Source organism: Dermochelys coriacea, chromosome 6 (assembly GCF_009764565.3).
Source record: "Dermochelys coriacea isolate rDerCor1 chromosome 6, rDerCor1.pri.v4, whole genome shotgun sequence".
NCBI lineage: Eukaryota > Metazoa > Chordata > Testudines > Dermochelyidae > Dermochelys > Dermochelys coriacea.
In genome coordinates, this window is record NC_050073.1 from 6,095,879 (window position 1) to 6,116,582 (window position 20,704).

General features: G+C 51.0%; 1 pseudogene; it reads left to right on the top strand.

Annotated features, from left to right (window-relative positions):
- Nucleotides 1–16,439, top strand: part of LOC119856888 — a 113,131-nt pseudogene extending 96,692 nt beyond the window's left edge.
- The last annotated feature ends 4,265 nt before the right edge of the window (nucleotides 16,440–20,704 follow it).

Below are 20,704 nucleotides of genomic sequence, written 5' to 3' on the forward strand. Positions count from 1 at the left end.
AGATGGACCCCAGACTAGGAAACAGAATCCAGGCCACTCTGAAACATGAGGAAAGTCAGATGTATGTGCAGATTTCAACATCACAGCTCAGGTTTCTTTTTATGACGACCCATTTCAGAACTCAAATCCCAACACTCTTGTGAAGTGACTTGGGTTTGGATCTGAAGGTTAGGAGCTTGAATTTGGATCAAAGCTTCACAACTGACCCACTTGTGCTATTAACGTTACAAAGTTGAATAGTGTGACTTTCCAGTTCTTAATTATTACTCCTTATAATATATTTTGACATTATCCAATCCAGCAAACTCCTAAATTTATGCTTAATTATAAGCATGTGAGCAGTCCCACTGAAATCAATGGACTTTAGCACACTGAAGTACTCTTGCCAGGTAAGGGCCTTAAGAAAAAATGAAATAAAATATTGTCACTTTCATGGGAACTGCACTTGTATTCCCCTCATCTTCCCATTTCCCCCTGCCCCCGCTGCCTCCCTAGGCTCCCCACCCACCTCCCCATTGCCTTGGCCCCAGTGCCTCCACACAGAGCCCGGCAATCTCCCCCTTAGCCTTCTGCCTTCCCCACGCTCCCCATGCATATCCCCATCATCCTGGTTCCCTGTTGCCTCCCCTGATCTCCCAAGCCATCCCCTCTGGCCCCCAGTGACTCTCCCAGGCTCCCCAGCCATCCCTGCATTGTCCCTGGCCTGTCCAGCTTCCTGCAGGCTCCCTGAGCCCTCTGCTAAGCCCTGCTTCCTGAATTGCCCTAAGCCTCCTTCTGCAGTCAGCCAGACACATATTGCTTTTCTCACCAGCCTGGATTATCACAGGGTGACCCCAACACACTCCCAATCCCAGATTTTCCCACAGAAATGTAGGTTCTTCATTCCAACCCTCTCCGAGACAGTCCAGAAATACTAAATTAGTTATTCCTTTAAAGGGAATAATGTACACCAGCTCATTTCCATAAATTAAGTTACTCCAACACTTTTCTTACATTTTCTTTCACTAAAAATTTTGAAATTTCAATTTCTGATCCGCTTCAGAATCAAAACAAATTTAGAAATGTCAGAATTTTGCATGGGATGGACACTGTATTTCCCAATGATCTCTATTCATAACACAAAGCCTAGAGAATGTTCAGTGACATAAAAGGTGGGAAATTCAAAGCTGATGATAGGAAATACTTTTTCACACAATGGGTGATTATCCGGGGGAACTCACTATCACAGGATGTTACAGAGGGAAAAAACTTAGCAACATTCAAAGAGGGACTGGATATTTCTATGGACCACAAGAACTTCCAGAGCTGGACTAGTTAATGCATACAACCATGGCAGGGATATTAAACTTTCTGCTCCAAGACTTGAGCTGACTGTAACTATTACAGACCAAGATGAGACCTAACACAGGATGATTATCCCCAAATCTGTTACTGCGGGGTTCTTACACCTCCTCTGCAGTCTCTGATGCTGGAAACAGGACACTGGAGTGGACAGGCCTCTGGTCTGATCCAGTCTGCCTATTCCCTATAACCTAAGTCAGTGGCTCTCAACCTTCCCAGACTACTGTACCCCCTTCAGCACTCTGATTTCTCTTACGTATGCCCAAGTTTCACCTCACTTAAAAACGATATGCTTAGAAAATCAGACATAAAAACACAAAAAAGTGTCCCAGCACACAAGTACTGAGAAAATGCTTACTTCCTCATTTTTGTCATATAATTATAAACTAAATCAATTGCACTATAAAGATTGTACTTATATTCCAGTTTTATAGAACATTATAAACAAGTTGTTGTCAGTATGAAAGTTTAGTTTGTACTGACTTTGCGAGTGCTTTTTATGTAGCCTGCTGTAAAACTAGGCTACTATCTAGATGAGATGGTGTACCCCCTGGAAGACTGTTGTGTACCCCCAGGGGTACCCCTGGTTGAGAACTACTGATCTAAGTGATTTGCCCAAGGTCACAGAGGGAGCAAGTGGCAGAGCTAGCAATAGAAACCAGGAATCCTGTAGCCCAGCCCAGCACTGTAGCCACAAGTCCAACCTCGCTCCCTCATTCAAGGTTCCCAACGCACCTCCGCATGGCCTGTCCTGGCCCAGAGAATGCAGCAAGGCTGCAGCCCATGAACCCCTCTGCCCCATGAGCTGGGCTGGCAGGACCTGGCTATGTTCCCCTCCCTTGATGGCCATCTCAGTGGATGATTTGGGCATGCTCTTGCTCCAGTACTGCTTGATGATGCTGGCCCGGTTGGTGTTCAGATTAGGGTTGGGTCCCTCCTTTGAAATAGCACAGAGAGGGGGAGACACGGGTGGGATCCCATTCTAGGGCAGTCCAGGCTCCCAGCCCCCACTAGTATAACCCACCAGCCTCCCCTGCCCTCCAAGAGACAGGGAGACAACCCAGGCATCCTGAGGCCTGTGGTGACCCTCCCTGCCCCAAGCCACCTGCCCCACTTCAGCCACCAGCCGCATGAACCAAAGGGACTGGACTTCCCCCCTCTTGTGTGAAGCAGTTGCTAGAGGGGGAAAAGAGACCCAGGGCCTTAGGGGAGGTGCTGTGGGACAGAGGAAATATCCAGTGGAGAAAGGATAAGAATGGGAGAGACATTACCTCACAGACCAGCATCCTCTTTTCCAGCAGCCAGGGATGGTGCCCGCCTTCGGCTGACAGAGGTTAGGGGGTCCTGGGGTTAGGGGCAACAGGGTCAGTGGTCAAGGCTGGGCTCTGTAGCGCCCCCTCTGGCTGGGGCTGTGTCACCACAGGATCCATCCCTTCTTTCCGCACTGTAGCCGTCACAGCAAAGCTTGGCGAACTTTTGGAAGACCCAGCTGCACTGGGCGTCCTGCAGGTGCTTGATGTGTTTAACCTTGGACCATTTGTTGCAGCTGGTGTAGGTGGCATCTGTGGTGTGCAGGGCTCGGCCCAATGGGCGGGGGCCAGGGGTTGCCAGCCGGGGCATGAGCACTGAGGTCAGAACATGGCATGGGGCAGCGGCCCTCCCCCTGGCACTGGGCAGGGAGAGGGGTGGGAGCTCCTGAAACACACACGTTACACAGCTGGGTGAGAGCTCTTGTAACACACACAGCCCTCCTGAAAAACACACACACTACAGCCATGTGAGAGCTCCTGGAACCACAGGGGCTAGAATTAGGGGTGCTGTGGGTCATAGCACCCCTAATTGAAGTGGTTTCCAATACATACAGGGGTTACGGTTTGGTTCACTGGCTCTCGGCACCCCCCAATACCAACTGCTCCAGTCCCGCCCCTTGCCTGTATCGCGCATAGACAGAGCGAGCGCGGCTCAGACACACCCACCACACACAGCCCGGGGTGTGATCTCCTGTGACACACGCACCAACACCACACAGCCGAGCAACACACACACACCACACAGCCCGACCCGGGTGTTACTGCGACACTCCCACGCTGCGCAGCCTGGCCGGGGCCCGCTCGTGCCCACTAGTCCCCGCTCCCCTCCCAGAGCCGGGGGAGGACCCAGGCGTCCGGGCTCCCCGCTCCCCACGGCACAGCGGGGCCCCACGCCCAGCCCGGGGGAACAGGTGCCGCGAGCGCCCCCTCGGCCGGACTCAGGACCCAGGAGTCCGGGGGGCGGGGCCGGAAGGTCCCTGCGCTGGGCACCCCCCCGGCTGCTGGAGCTGGCGGCGGAGGCGCGGGACGCGCAGCGGGGCTGGGGCGGGGCCAGCCGGGACACCTGGGGCCCAGCCCAGCCCGTGCGCAGGGCGGGTCCCGGCTGCAGCCGCAGGGTGAGGAGCTGGGAGCTGGCGCGAGCGAGAGGCGGCCCCGGGGCGGGAAGTCGCTGCCCGGGCGGAGGAAGCGGCCGGGGCCGGGGCCGGCGATGGCGGCAGCGGGGCCGGCGCAGGTAGGACGCGAGGCGGGGACTACCCGGCCGGGCACGGGCTGGTCCCGGTTGGGGGCCGGGACCCGGGTCCCTCCCGCGCTAGTGACTCCAGGGCAGGGAGCGGCGTCCGAGGGGCTGCAGCCGGGGAGCGTCCCCGGGGCTAGGGAGCGGAAGGCCCTAGGCGGAGCCGGGCGCGACCCTTTTACCCCCGAGGCGCCCGAGCAGGGGGCGGGGCTGAGCAGGAGCCGGGGGCGGGGCCTCCGGCCGGGCCGAGGAGCCCCGAGGCGCCCGGGGCGGGGGCGGGGCTGAGCAGCAGGCGGGGGCGGGGCCTCCGGCCGGGGGGCGGGGCCTGTTCCCTGCCCCGGGACTCGGGCCCTTCCCAGCGCCCCGCCCCAGAGCCCCGTGGGGAGCCGAGGGCGACTCCTGTCCCCGGCCAGCAGGGCCCGAGTCCCGGGGGGGCTGTGCGGGGGGGTCTCCCTGGCTCACAGCTGCTGGGCTGGGGCTTCCTGGGAGTCGCTCCCCTAGAAACCGCGTCCCCTGCTGAGCCCCCGGGCTGGGGCTGGGGCTGGGGCTGGGGCGGAAGGGGCTGAGTGTGTAACACAGAGGTGGGCAAACTATGGCCCGCGGGACCGTCCTACCCGGCCCCTGAGCTCCCGGCGGGGGAGCCTCGTCCCCGCCCCCTCCCCCGCTGCTCCGCAGCCACGCCGCTGCCCGGGCGCAACTCCAGACATGCTGCTCTAGCGGCATGGTAAGGGGGCCGGGGCAGAGGGTTCTGGGGGCAGTCAGCGAGCAGGGAGTGGTTGGATAGGGCAGAGGTGCGGTGGGGGTAGGGGGTGGTGTCCCAGGGTTGTGAATAGGGGGCGGGGAAGTCAGCGAGCAGGAGGGGTTGGATAGGGGGTGGGGTTCTGGGGGCAGTTAGTGGCAGGTGTCCCAGGAGGGAGCAGTTGGGGGACAAGGAGCAGAGGGGGTTGGATGGGTCGGAGGTTTTGAGGGGGGCAGTTAGGGGGTGGGAAATGGGAGGGGACAGATGGGGTGGGGGCTAGGCTGTTTAGGGGGTACAGCCTTCTTTACCCAGTCCTCCATACAGTTTTGCACCCCGATGTGGCCCTCAGGCCAAAACGTTTGCCCCCCCCTCCCCATGTAACGCTTGTGCCAGCAGCTCCAGGTGGCGTTTGAGGACGTGGCTCTGTATTTCACCCGGAGGGAGTGGGAGCTCTTATCCCAGCCAGAGAAGCATCTGTACCGGGCTCAGATGCTGAGGAATTACCAGGCCCTTGTTTTCCTGGGTAAGGTCCCATTTCCCTTCTTTTAGTCTCAGCTGTGAAATGTCAGGTTCCTTCAAGGCCTCTGCTGCCATGTGCCACTCAGCAGCCAAATGGTGGTAAATGTCAGCCACTTTCAGGCCAGCTTCCTGTTGAAGGACAACTCAGGGCTACAGAGCTTGGGGCTAATCTCTGTGTAACTTGTTTATTACTTAACTCAGTCCTGACACAGCGGTGGTAGCAAACAGCACATGAGCAAAAGCCTCTTCCAGGAATCCCAGTCCAGCCACTGAGGGCAGCAACTCTGCCTTAAGAACTGGCTCTAGTTAGACAAATAAGGCAGGGAGAAAACTCTCCTCCTGCTTGTAACACCTCCCCATCTCCTCCAAAAGAATGAACGGTGTAGTAAATTTAACAACCGTACAATTGAACGATGCTGCATCCTTAGCAAAAGAACTGATAGGTCTGCTTAATCTTTAAGGTGCCACAGGACTCATTGTTTCTTCTAAGGAAGGTTTACTTCATTATTCTGCTGCCTGGGATCTCTTGCACTCTTGTCTGAAGCAGTGACCGAGAGCAGTGTCCCGTTGTGCTAGGTGCTGCGCAGCCACACACTGACTGAGATCGGGGCCTTGTTGTGCTGGGCTGCACAAACAGATAACTCTGAGTCGCTGCCCAACACTTCAGTAATAAAACTGATTCTTTCCCCCCAAACAGGCTCTTCAGGTTCCACACCAGACTTAATCCACCGGATCGAGGTAGGGGAGGCAGAGCTCTGGATCCGGGATGCCGAGGACTCCAGGGAAAGCTCAGGGCCTGAGAGCCCCTCCTCAGGTGAGTCATAGTAATCCAGTCCCTGCTGATTTACACACCTGCTAGGAGAGGGCTTCTTGATGTAGAAGGCAAAGGCAGAGCGAGCTCCACTGGCTGGGAGCAGAAGGGAGACAAATTGAGGCTGGGAATTAGGGGCCAGTGTTTATCTAGGAGGGGAATGAGCCTCTGGGAGAGCTCCCCTCACAATGCAATTGATTCTCCCTTAGTGGGAGTCTGTCAGTGGAGATGGTGCATCTGCCTCACAAAGCCCTGCTCTAACTCAGCCAGGAGTTACTGGGGTAGATAGTTTGGCAGGAAGCCCGGCTGGATAATCGCAATGAACTTGTCTGGCCTTGATATCTATGAATCATAGAAATGTAGGACTAGAAGGGACCTCGGTAGGTCATCAAGTCCAGTTCCTGGCACTGCGGCAGGGCTAAATATTACCTAGAGACCGTTCCTGTCTCGTATCTGTCTAACCTGTTCTTAGTAATCTCCAATGACGGGAGATTCCACAATCTGCCTAGGTAATTTGTTCTGGTGTTTAACTAACCTCAGAGTTCGGAAGTTTTTTCAAATGTCTAATGTAAATTTCGCTTTCTGCAATTTAAGCCCATTACTTCTGTCCTGTCATCAGTGTTACTCACACAAAATTCTCCGTCACTCACACAATCTATAGGTACCCATCCTTACTTGTTCCGTGGGCTCAGATGTAACCGTATACTCTGGGGTTTGCGGGATCTTTTACCAGTAAAAGAGCCTTACACAGCAATATCCTACTTAACCTCTATTTATTACCAATCACCACAAACAGAATGCACACGCTAAGCATACAATGCTCACCACTCCCAATAAGACAGATGAACTTTTCTTGATGGCCAGTCAGGATCAGGCCCATTGGGGGATTCCAGTTTCTGCACAGTGTCATTGGCAGAGGGTTGAGGTCTGGCAGCTCTGAGCTTGGGGCTGTGTCCTGGAGTTGGTTTCCAAAGAACTTCCTTTGGGACCCCAGTTTATATAGTGAAAATGGAGGCCTGCTTAGCTGTATCTTAACCAATCATTATACTAAAATTTTACGAACCAGTCCTAACATATTGTAACACAATTCTCTAATCAACTTTATCCCAACACCTTAATTTATTTACACCTAGAAAAATTAATTATACAGCAGACAGAAACAATCAAAGAACCAGACAGAGATCATACAGACAAACAATAGGGTAGTGGGGACGATAATGACAAAACAATAAAGAAATGGGGATTTCACAGCTACCAACTACTGATAAGTAGTTTCTTGTTTGAGAGAGTGCCATCCAACCAAGTTTTCTGTAACCATCTTAAGATCTGTTTCTTTATCTGGTGATAAGAAAAGGAGTACTTGTGGCACCTTAGAGACTAACAAATTTATTAGAGCATAAGCTTTCGTGAGCTACAGCTCACTTCATCGGATGCATTTGGTGGAAAAAACAGAGGAGAGATTTATATACACACACACAGAGAACATGAAACAATGGGTTTATCATACACACTGTAAGGAGAGTGATCACTTAAGATAAGCCATCACCAGCAGCAGGGGCGGAAAGGAGGAAAACCTTTCATGGTGACAAGCAAGGTAGGCTAATTCCAGCAGTTAACAAGAATATCAGAGGAACAGTGGGGGGTGGGGTGGGAGGGAGAATGAAACCTGTGATTATGCAAGGCACTGAATTTAGCTGTATAGAGTGGAAATCTGTCAACTTCATGAAAAAACTCGCACAGATACAGACAGACATCATCTTCCTCTCCAAATGCAAACAGATGGACATCATACCGAAAGGACTGAAGGTAAAAAATCCATTACAATCTACATACCACACAGACTATGCTGACAGCTTGTGCCACACACTCTCAAAGAAACTGCGGAACCACCTGATCAACATCCTCTACAGCAAACAGGGAAAGATTAAGAATGAGCTCTCAAAACTGGATACTCTCATAAAGAACCAACCTTCCACACAAACTTCCTCGTGGCTGTACTTTACAAAAACTAGACAAGCCATTTACAAAACACACTTTGCTTCTCTACAAAAGAAAAAGGACACTAAGCTATCTAAACTACTATATGCCACAAGGGGCCACAACAATGGTTCCCGTAACCCACCCAGCAATATTGTTAATCTATCCAACTATACTCTTAGCCCAGCAGAAGAATCTGTCCTATCTCGGGGCCTCTCCTTTTGCCCCTCCACCCCCACGAACATGATACAGTTCTGTGGTGACCTAGAATCCTATTTTCGACGTCTCAGACTCAAGGAATATTTCCAACACACCTCTGACCAACATATTAACCCACAGAGACCTTCCTGCCAACACTACAAAAAGATAGGTTTCAGAGTAGCAGCCGTGTTAGTCTGTATTCGCAAAAAGAAAAGGAGTACTTGTGCACCTTAGAGACTAACAAATTTATTAGAGCATAAGCTTTCGTGAGCTACAGCTCACTTCATCGGATGCATCCGATGAAGTGAGCTGTAGCTCACGAAAGCTTATGCTCTAATAAATTTGTTAGTCTCTAAGGTGCCACAAGTACTCCTTTTCTTTTTACTACAAAAAGAAGGATTCTGGGTGGACTCCTCCTGAAGGTCGAAACAGCAGCCTGGATTTCTACATAGAGTGCTTCCGCCGACGTGCACGAGCTGAAATTGTGGAAAAGCAGCATCGCTTACCCCATAACCTCAGCCATGCAGAACACAGTGCCATCCACAGCCTCAGAAACAACTCTGACATCATAATCAAAAAGGCTGACAAAGGAGGTGCTATCGTCATCATGAATAGGTCGGAGTATGAACAAGAGGCTACTAGGCAGCTCTCCAACACCACTTTCTACAAGCCATTACCCTCTGATCCCACTGAGAGTTACCAAAAGAAACTACAGCATTTGCTCAAGAAACTCCCTGAAAAAGCACAAGAACAAATCCGCACAGACACACCCCTGGAGCCCCGACCTGGGGTATTCTATCTGCTACCCAAGATCCATAAACCTGGAAATCCTGGACGCCCCATCATCTCAGGCATTGGCACCCTGACAGCAGGATTGTCTGGCTATGTAGACTCCCTCCTCAGGCCCTTCGTTACCAGCACTCCCAGCTATCTTTGAGACACCACTGACTTCCTTAGGAAACTACAGTCCATTGGTGATCTTCCTAAAAACACCATCCTAGCCACTATGGATGTAGAAGCCTCTACACCAACATTCCACACAAAGATGGACTACAAGCCGTCAGGAACAGTATCCCCGATACTGTCACGGCTAACCTGGTGGCTGAACTTTGTGACTTTGTCCTGACCCATAACTATTTCACATTTGGGGACAATGTATACCTTCAAATCAGCGGCACTGCGATGGGTACCCGCATGGCCCCACAGTATGCCAACATTTTTATGGCTGACTTAGAACAACGCTTCCTCAGCTCTCGTCTCCTAATGCCCCTACTCTACTTGCGCTACATTGATGACATCTTCATCATCTGGACCCATGGAAAAGAAGCTCTTGAGGAATTCCACCATGATTTCAACAATTTCCATCCCACCATCAACCTCAGCCTGGACCAGTCCACACAAGAGATCCACTTCCTGGACACTACGGTGCTAATAAGCGATGGTCACATAAACACCACCCTATATCGGAAACCTACTGACCGCTATTCCTACCTACATGCCTCTAGCTTTCATCCAGATCATACCACTCGATCCATTGTCTACAGCCAAGCGCTACGATATAACCGCATTTGCTCCAACCGCTCAGACAGAGACAAACACCTACAAGATCTCTATCATGCATTCCTACAACTACAATACCCACCTGCTGAAGTGAAGAAACAGATTGACAGAGCCAGAAGAGTACCCAGAAGTCACCTACTACAGGACAGGCCCAACAAAGAAAACAAAAGAACGCCACTAGCCATCACCTTCAGCCCCCAACTAAAACCTCTCCAACGCATCATCAAGGATCTACAACCTATCCTGAAGGACGACCCATCACTCTCACAGATCTTGGGAGACAGACCAGTCCTTGCTTACAGACAGCCCCCCAATCTGAAGCAAATACTCACCAGCAACCACACACCACACAACAGAACCACTAACCCAGGAACCTATCCTTGCAACAAAGCCCGTTGCCAACTCTATCCACATATCTATTCAGGGGATACCATCATAGGGCCTAATCACATCAGCCACACTATCAGAGGCTCGTTCACCTGCGCATCTACCAATGTGATATATGCCATCATGTGCCAGCAATGCCCCTCTGCCATGTACATTGGCCAAACTGGACAGTCTCTACGTAAAAGAATGAATGGACACAAATCAGACGTCAAGAATTATAACATTCAAAAACCAGTTGGAGAACACTTCAATCTCTCTGGTCACTCGATCACAGACCTAAGAGTGGCTATACTTCAACAAAAAAGCTTCAAAAACAGACTCCAACGAGAGACTGCTGAATTGGAATTTATTTGCAAACTGGATACAATTAACTTAGGCTTGAATAGAGACTGGGAATGGATGAGTCATTACACAAAGTAAAACTATTTCCCCATGGTATTTCTCCCTCCCACCCCACCCCCCACTGTTCCTCTGATATTCTTGTTAACTGCTGGAATTAGCCTACCTGCTTGTCACCATGAAAGGTTTTCCTCCTTTCCCCCCCCTGCTGCTGGTGATGGTTAATCTTAAGTGATCACTCTCCTTACAGTGTGTATGATAAACCCATTGTTTCATGTTCTCTGTGTGTGTGTATATAAATCTCTCCTCTGTTTTTTCCACCAAATGCATCCGATGAAGTGAGCTGTAGCTCACGAAAGCTTATGCTCTAATAAATTTGTTAGTCTCTAAGGTGCCACAAGTACTCCTTTTCTTTTTGCGAATACAGACTAACACGGCTGCTACTCTGATATCTGGTGATAGTGGGTGCCATTAGAATTGGGTCTCCTTAACAGCCTAGTATTACATTGTTTTAATGTAATTTAGACAGAATAAGAGAATGTGACTTTCTGCTACTCAGTTTATGGCTGCTGTTCTTTCAATCTGGCTGTAGACAAAGGCCATAGGCATTTAGGCCTTACAATATGGCTACAGGCCTTATAATATGGCTACAGGAAGAGGGCCTGATCCTTACATCAGTGGATAAGGAGAACAATTTATCACCCTACTCTTTGTAGCAACCTTTTTTCTACACATGTAATCATTCTTCTTGCTCTCCTGTGTGACCCTCCCCAATTTGTCCACATCCTTCTTGAAGTGTGGTGCCCAGAACTGGACAGAGTACTCCAGTTGAGGCCTTATCAGTGCTGAGAAGAGTAGAAGAATTACTTCTCACAACTTGCTTGTAACACTCCTGCTAATACATCCCAGAATGATACTTGCTTTTTTTTTTTTTTTTTTTTTTTTTTTTCAACAGTATTCTATTTTTGACTCGTATTTAGTTTGTGATCCAATATAACCCCAAATGGTTTTCTGCAGTATCCTTTCTTGGCAGTCATTTCCCATTCTCTATTTGTGTAATTGATCGTTCCTACCTCAGTGTAGTACTTTGCATATGATCTTACTGAACGTCATCCTATTTAATTCCGACCATTTCTCCATTTTGTTAAGGTTCTTTTGAACTGTAATCCTGTCCTCTAAAGTGCTTGCCACCCCTCCCAGCTTGGAATCATCTGTAAACTTCATGAGTTAATGCTCCACACCATTATCCAAATAATGAATAAAGATACGGAATAGAACCAGACCCAGGACAGATCCCTGTGGGATCCCACTTGATATGTCCTTTCAGCTCAATTGTGAACCATAATAACAACCCGGCACAAGTGGCTGGAAAACCACACTCGGACTCACCTTATAGTAGGTTTCCCTAGGCTATATTTCTCTAGTTTGTTTATGGGAAGGTCATGCAAGATAGTATCAAAAGCCTCACTAAAGTCAAGATGTGACATCTACTGCTTCCCCATCCACAAGGTTTGTTTTCTGCCAAAGGAGGATATTAGGTTAGTTTGATTATAATTTGTTCTTGAGAAGTCCATGTTGACTCTTACCTATTACTTTATTTCCATTGAGGTGTTTACAAATAGAAGGTTTGATTACTTATAAAATCATAGAAAATTAGGGTTTGAAGAAACCTCAAGGAGGTCATTTTGTCCAACGCCCCTGCTGAATGCAGAATCAATCTCAACTAAATCATCCCAGCCAGGGCTTTGTCAAGTCGGGCCCTAAAAACCTCTTATGAATGGAGATTCCGTCACTTCCCTAGGGAACCCATTCCAGTGCTTCACCGCCCTCCTAGTGAAATGGTGTTTCCTAATAGCCAACCTGCAACTTGAGACCATTGCTTCTTGTTCTATCATCTGCCACCACTGAGAACAGCCGAGCTCCATCCTCTTTGGAATCCCCCTTCAGGTAGTTGAAGGCTGCTAGCAAATCCCCCCCTCACTCTTCTCTTCTGCAGACTAAACAAGCCCAGTTCCCTCAGCCGCTCCGCATAAGTGATGCGCCCCAACCCTGTAATCATTTTCATTGCCCAAGGCTGGACTCTCTCCAACTTGTCCCAGGGCAGGATCAATCATGTAGGAAGAGTGCAAGGTTGCGCCTAGGTGGAGGATGCCATTTTGTAGAGCAGGTCTCGGGCACTTGTAGTGTTTCACTGCCCCGGGTTCCAGGCAGCTGCTGCTGTGGGAGCAGAGGCACGTGGGGGCCAGAGGAAATCGTCCTGTGGGCCACCACTTGGAGTATCCTGGTGTATGGGCTGGGTGTGAGGGGGTGGAATGGCCTTTGTCACATCCCCTCTCCTCCTGCTCTTTCAGTGGCACAAAATGGTTGTCACTTACATTGCATAAGTGTCAATGCTTAGCTCAGCCTGAACACATCTGTGACGGTCTGTAGCACAATGGCCTGCCGGGTGGCAGCCACTCACCCCTTCCAGCTCAGTGGTGCAACGGATCAAGTTGTAAAACAAGACAAAAATGTTTTGAAGTTACATCACACAAACCCTGAGTGACTTGTCATATACTCAAGCCCCTCTCTCCCCTCCCTCGCCAAAAAAAACAACAACCTTCTTGAGGATTTTAGTTTAGTTTTAGTTTGCACAAAGAATGAAACAAACGTCAGGCCCAGGAATAAGCTACATTGTGCTAAGCAGCTACCTGCGTCCACGTGAGGGGATTGTAACCCCTCAACTGAACTATATTAAAACCAGTATTGTTAAAACAGCACAAACACTGGGGAACAGCTCTCATGCCATAAAACAGGAGAAAGTGAAGAACCAGCACCATGTAAATAAAAACCTCTGTTTGAAATGAAACCAAAATCAGATTGAAAACAAACCATGGACCCTGTTTCAACTGCATGAGCACCAAGGGGCCCTAGTCCTGGGTCAGGGCACTGCCTGGATCCTGGGCAGTTTACACATAAAACAAGACCCAAGAGGTGCATGGCACACATGGGACCAGGTGCTAGGCGCTGCACAAACAACATAGGGTAGAACCAACATGAGTCAGGCTGCAGATTTTCACAGCGTTTTGTCTCAAAATTACAGAGCAGATTCAGTACATTTAGAAAGTCACAGGTCACAAAATTTACTGTGACTGCTTGAAGATTTTTAATAAAACCTGCCCCCCTCCTCGCCCTTCCTAGAGGCACTTGCCGCCCAAAGAAGCATGCTCCCCGCAGCACTGCAAGCCTAATCCTAACCCGGGGCAGAGTGGTTGGGGTGGGCTAGAGTGGATGTGGGTGGCAGTGCCCTTCACTGAAGTTTGGCCCTTTCCCCCACCATCATAACTGGGAGCGGGGCAAATCTGAGTGGCACTGTAACCCTGCAGGCCAGGTCTCAGTATCCAGAGCGAGGCGTTGAGTCCAGCTCTGTGGGACAGGGGCCCTATTGCAGGCAGAGGTACACATCACAAAAACAGTCACTGAGAAACGGGTAAATCGCTCCATCTGTGACATTTTTCCTTTCTTGACAAACCTGCAGCCCTAATGATGAGCTAACACTGGAATGGCCTCTGCTCTCTTCAGCAGGGCATGAGATCCCGGGAGAAACGGGGACACAGTCTGAATGTGGGGAGAGCACAGAAGGTGATCAGGATCCCACAGCCCACACGAGGATCAATATACTGGATACTGTCCATCTCATGGGTAGACTCAGTCAGAGACCAGACCTGGCTATGCATCAGACACTCCCTATGGGCCGGCGTCCCCACCGCTGCATCGACTGCGGCAAGAGGTTTAGCAACCCCTCCGCACTGACACAGCACCGGCGCATGCACACTGGGGAGCTGCCACATCGCTGTGCTGACTGCAACAAGGGTTTTGCATACCGCTCAAAGCTGAGAGTACACCAGCGCACGCATACTGGGGAGCGGCCATATCGCTGTGCTGAGTGTGGCAAGGGTTTTGCAGACAGCTCAAAGCTGAGAATACACCAGCGCACACACACCGGGGAGCGGCCGCACTGCTGTGCCAACTGTGGCAAGGGCTTTGCACAGATCTCTGATCTGAGAATACACCAGCGCACACACACTGGGGAGCGGCCGCACTGCTGTGCCGACTGTGGCAAGGGTTTTTCATCGAGCTCACATCTGCGTAGACATCAGCGAACACACACTGGGGAGCGGCCGTATCGCTGTGCCAACTGCGACAAGGGTTTTGCACGGATCTCAGAGCTGAGATCACACCAGCGCGAACACACTGGGGAGCGGCCATACCACTGTACTGACTGTGGCAAGAACTTTGCATGCAGCTCAAGCCTGAGAGTGCATCATCACAAACACTCCAGGGAGCGGCCACACCATTGCACTGACTGCGGCAGGAGCTTTATACAGATCGGACACCTGAGAACACACCAGCGCACGCACACCGGAGAGCGGCCGTACCGCTGCGACGATTGCGGCAAGAGCTTCAGCTGTGCCCGTACACTGACCAACCATCAGCACACGCACACCGGGGAACAGTCATACCGCTGTGACGATTGCGGCAAGAGTTTCAGCAGTGCCAGTACACTGGCTAAGCACCAGTGCATGCATAGCTGTTCCCTGCTATACCACTGTGCTGACTGCGGGAAGGGCTTTTCACAGATTTCATCCCTGAGAATACACCAGCGCACGCACACAGGGGAGCGGCCATACAGGTGTGCTGACTGTGGCAAGGGCTTTTCACAGATTTCAGGCCTGAGACGACACCAGCGCGTACACACGGGGGAGCGGCCATACAGCTGTGCTGATTGCGGCAAGAGCTTTTCACGGATTTCATGCCTGAAAATACACCAGCGCACACACACAGGGGAACGGCCATATAGCTGTGCTTACTGTGGAAAGTGCTTTTCACAGATTTCAAGCCTGAGAGCTCACCAGCGCATGCACACAGGGGAGCGGCCCCACAGCTGTCATAATTGCAGCAAGAACTTCAGCAGCACCAGTGCATTGACAAGGCATCAGCGCACGCACACAGGGGAACGGCCATACAGCTGTGCTGACTGTGGAAAGGGCTTTTCACAGATTTCAGGCCTGAGAGCTCACCAGCGCATGCACACAGGGGAGCGGCCCCACAGCTGTCATAATTGCGGCAAGAACTTCAGCAGCACCAGTGCATTGACAAGGCATCAGCGCACGCACACAGGGGAACGGCCATACAGCTGTGCTGACTGTGGAAAGGGCTTTTCACAGATTTCAGGCCTGAGAGCACACCAGCGCATGCACACAGGGGAGCGGCCTTACAACTGTCATATAATTGCGGCAAGAACTTCAGCAGCACCAATTTACTGACAAGGCATCAGCGCATGCACACAGGGGAGCGGCCTCACAGCTGTGCTGACTGTGGCAAATGCTCAGTTGGGCAGCCTCACCTGGCACCAGGTCACTCACACTAGTGCCGGGGCCCAAGGGGCTTCTGGCAGCCAGTGAGCCTGGCACAGCGCCTGCAGGTGCCTACCACGGTGTGGTCCTGCCCATGATGCCCAGCAGAGACTGTGTGGGGCAGGGAAAGGGACTTGGCTGGGCAGCGTGGGGAAGAGCAGACGTGGGGGAATTTTAGAGCAGATGGTCATGGGCTACTCCATTAGGGACCCCCTGTATCTAGGTGGGATCCAGCCAGGTCATCCCCTCCCCCATCTCTCTGGGATCCAGCCAGGGTCCTCATTCTGTCTCAGAGACACACACCTCTAGCTGGGATGAAGCACGCATGCGCACACACACACACACACCCCGCCCCCCGGCCACCCAAGAGATACCTGGAAACAAAAGGATTGTAACCACAGGGGTGGGAGAGAACAGGATGAACCCAGGTCAGAAAAGGCAACTGACCTGAGAAGGATTTTACTTGGAGTTACATCTAGGGTGAGAAGTTATCATTTGTAACTGATCTCCTAGTGTATTAAGCTTAGCCTTGCATATTTTATTTTGTGACTTACTTTGTTCTATTACTTGAAACCATTTAAATCCTACTGTTTATACTTAATAAAATCACTTGTTTATTAATAAACCCAGTGTAATAATTGTTACTTGGGGGATGACAAACAGCTGTGTATCTCTCTTTCAGTGATACAGAGGGCGAAAACTTATGAGTTTACCCTGCATAAGCTTTATACAGAGTAAAATGGATTTATTTGGGGTTCAGACTCCCAGAAAGGCAGTACACTGGGGGCTGGGAAAGTCCCTGTTAACTGAGAAGCCCCAGGGCTGAGTGAATCTCAGGGCTTGGCTACACTTACATTTTATAGCGCTCTAACTTGCTGGCTCGGGGGTATGAAAAATCACCTCCCTGAGGGCAGCAAGTCTGAGCGCTTTAAAGCGCTAGTGTAGACAGGCTCCCAGCACTGGGAGCTATTCCCCTCGTGGAGGTGGGTTACCAGGAGCACTGGGAGAGCACAACCACGCTCACTTCAAAACGCTGCTGCAGGAGCGTTGTCCCGGCAGCGCTTTGAAGTTTCCAGGGTAGCCATGCCCTCAGTGTCTGAACCGCAGAGGGGTGGGGCCCAATCTCTGAGTCTGCTGGAGCTGGAGTGTCTAGCTCCACGAGACAGAGTTGAGGGGTGCCCGTTCTGGCAGGGGGGATCATTCTCAGTGGTACCCCAGTGCATCAAGTGACAGTCTCAAGGGGGTCTCTGTGACCGAACCTGTCACACTATGTACTTGATGTGTAACAAAGGTCTGTTTAACCAGGTGTCGCTATGCTATTAAACAAGCTGATGCTTTCAGATGTCCTAGGGGAAAGCCTGTGTGAAGTGTAAATCTTTAAGGTGAACCAAACAAAGTGTTCTAAGGCCTAACTGACCATCAGGTCTGATGAACAGTGTGACTGGGAGAGAGAGTTTCCCATTACTCCTGGGGGAATTCTGTGCCTAAATTCTGCAAAAAAAAATATTTTAAAATTCTGCATATTTTCTGCATCAAAATACCACATTATAATCATGCTAGTTTCAATTATTTTGGTAATTTATTTCAAAATACCTGTAAGGAACTATGTAACAATACGGACAACAATAAAGATTGAGGAAGTGATTTTTCACAAATAGATTCCTCACTAGACATATTAATACAAAACTTTGAGTAATAATTCATTTAAACTCCAACACAGAAATGTATTTCCCACACCCTCCCAGAAGCAGTGCAAAGGCTTGGGGGAGCCAGGGGTAATGGAGGAGCTGAGGGAGAGGGAAGTAATTGGTGGGAAGGAGCCTGGAAGGTTACTGGGTGTGGGTGAGAGAAGTGTGGAGGAGGGGAATAATTGTTAGAGAGTTGGGGAGCCTATGGAGACTGTGGCTCACCCCGGTCTCTCACATTCAGTCAGGCTCTGTCCCGTCCCTGTGTCTCCCTGCACCCCCTCTTGCATTAAGCCTCTGGCTCAATATCACCCCACTAGCTCCTGTGACCCCACCAGCAGCCCTGTGTGCCCCATTCTGTCCATCCCCCCGCCATCCATTGCCTCCAGACCTCGGCCCACAGGTTGTGAAGAAAGCAGCCCCAAGCCCCCTCCCTCCCTGTGACTGGCTGCTCCAGCCCTAAGCCAGCGGCTCTCTGTTCTGGTGTCCCAGCAGCCCCTTGTGGGGAAAAGGTGCAATTACAGCAAAATAAATGCATCCAATGAAGTGAGCTGTAGCTCACGAACGCTTATGCTCAAATAAATTTGTTAGTCTCTAAGGTGCCCCAAGTCCTCCTTTTCTTTTAGCAAAATAAATGGTTCTGCAATGGAAAAAAAAAACATGGGGCACATGAATTCTGTCTGCCCACCAGTTGCAGGTAGGAGGCCTCCCTGACTGTGCACAGGTTGGCACAGATTGATGACCCTCTCCCACTTACCCCTACTCCCACTCCCTCCCACGGTAACCGGTCTTTTGGTGTGTGGTCAGTACATCTAACAAGATGCTGTACAAGTCATCTTTTGACTCGACTTTGCAGTTGAAAATGGGACACCTGATAACCCTAGCACGGACCACACAAATGAGTCAAATCACTGTATGTGACGCTGTGATGAACTGCTCTCCAAGGACAGGGCCATCCAGGAGTGGGAAGAAACTCCATAGAGTCTCTGTTCTAACTTCCAGATGGACATTTCTGCAGACAGCTGTGAGTGCTGATGGAAAGAGCGTGGAGTCATGCAGAGCTGGACAAATGAGCACATGGCAGAGAGCCCATGGAAAGTAGCTTGTGGAGGCAGGTTACTGACCAGATCTGCACCAGTAAATGTTCGGTGCATGACCCCACAGGTCTGATACCAGCTGGGACAGCACAAAGTGTTTTACAAAGGGACACCGGAGTTTTCCAACGTTGCAAGAGGTCACTGTGATAGAATACAGCGCTACTCACACCCTACACACTACCATAATAATCTTTGTACAAAATATGCCTCATAAGGTATAATTTCCAAACCAATATCTTGCTGGCCAGCATTGTCATGATGAAATGTATGCAGCAACTTTGTATATACAATTATGAACATAAGCTGAAATCACGACTGAAGTGTGTTTACTGAAGTGTGCCCTCACCCCTGCATCCCCCCACCCCAGCCCCGTGCCCTGACCTCTGTACCCCCCCCACAACCCCAGCCCTGACTCCGGCACCTCCCACACATACCCAGCCTCCTGTCCTGACTCCTGCACCCTCCTCACACACCCCCAGCCCTGACTCCTGCACCCCCCACACGTACCCAGCCCCACCACACCCTATGCCCTGACTCTTGCATCCCCCACTCCCACCCTGAGCACCACCCCCCCATTCTCACCTGCACCCCTCGCACCAAATGGGAGCTGCCCAGGTAAGCACTCCACATCCAAACCTACTGCCCCAACTGTGAGCCCCCTCCCTCATTCTAGCTCCTGGCCAGACCTTGCACCCCAACTGCCAGCCTGCTCCTTCACCCCCAGCCCTGTTCGCAGCACACTCCCAGCCTCATCTCAGTGCAGAGAGAGGAAGAGAATGGCTAGAACCAGGAAGAAGGTCGGTACCTACTCTATATGGACAGGACCGGGACTCCAGACTGGCAGTGGGCTGAGCGGGGCCAGCAGCCAGGACCCTGGCTGGCAGGAGCCAGCAGACGGAACCCCAGACCTACAGCGGGCTGAGTGGCAACAGGCCTGCCTCGCTCAGCCTGCTGCCTGTCTGGGGTCCCGGCCGCCGGCCCCGCTCAGCCTGCTGCCTGTCTGGGGTTCTGACTGCTGGCCCCTTGCCAGCCGGGGTCCCGGCCACAGGCCCCGCTCAGCCTGCTGCCGGCCTAGATGAACGGAACCCCAGGCCGGCAACGGGCTGAGCGGGGCCGGTGGTGTAAGATCAGCATTTTAATTTAATTTTAAATGAAGCTTCTTAAACATTTTGAAAACCTTGTTTACATATGACAATAGTTTAGTTATATAACATATAGACTTATAGAGAGAGACCTTCTAAAAAACGTTAAAATGTATTATTGGCACGCAAAACCTTAAAGTGAATGAAAGAAGACTCGGCACACCACTTCTAAAAGGTTGCTGACCCCTGATTTAGAGTTACCCCAGCAAGGCTTTAAACTTGGCCCCCACTATAAAGTGAGAAGGGTTGTAGATGTTGCTGATTCAGAGTATGAGTGAGAGACGGGAAGAAATCTGTAAGGAAGGTTTATTTCATTACTCTCCTGCTTGGGATCTCTTGTGCTTTCCTCTGAAGCAGAGACCGAGATTGGAGCCTTGTTGTGCCAGGTGCTGCGCAGACACTCCCTGACCAATATCCGGACCCTGTTGTGCTTGGCTGCATGAAGCTATAAATGAGTCCCTGCCCCCAAAACTTTAGTAATAAAACTTTCCCCCCAAACAGGCTCTTAATCCGCCAGATGGAGCTAGGGGAGGCAGAGCTCTGGATCTGGGATGTCGAGGGCTCCAGGGTAAACTCTGGGCCTGAGAGCCCCTCCACAGGTGGGTCGTCATAATCCAGTCCCTTCTGATTTACACACCTTCTAGCGGAGTGCTCCTTGATGTAGAAGGCAAAGGCAGAGCGAGAGCCAATAGCTGGGAGCTGAAGAGAGACAAATTGAAGCTGGGAATTAGGGGCCAGTGTTTATCTGGGAGGGGAATGAACCACTGGGAGAGCTCCCATCAGCATTCAATGTATTCTCCCTCACTGGGAGTCTGTCAGTGGAGATGGGGTGTCTCTCTCTCAAAGCCCTGCTCTAACTCAGCCAGGAATTACTGGGCCAGAGGTAGGAATCACTGGGGAGATTCTCGGGCTGGAATAGGCAGGAAGCCAGGCTGGATGGGCACAATGTGTGTGTGTATATAAATC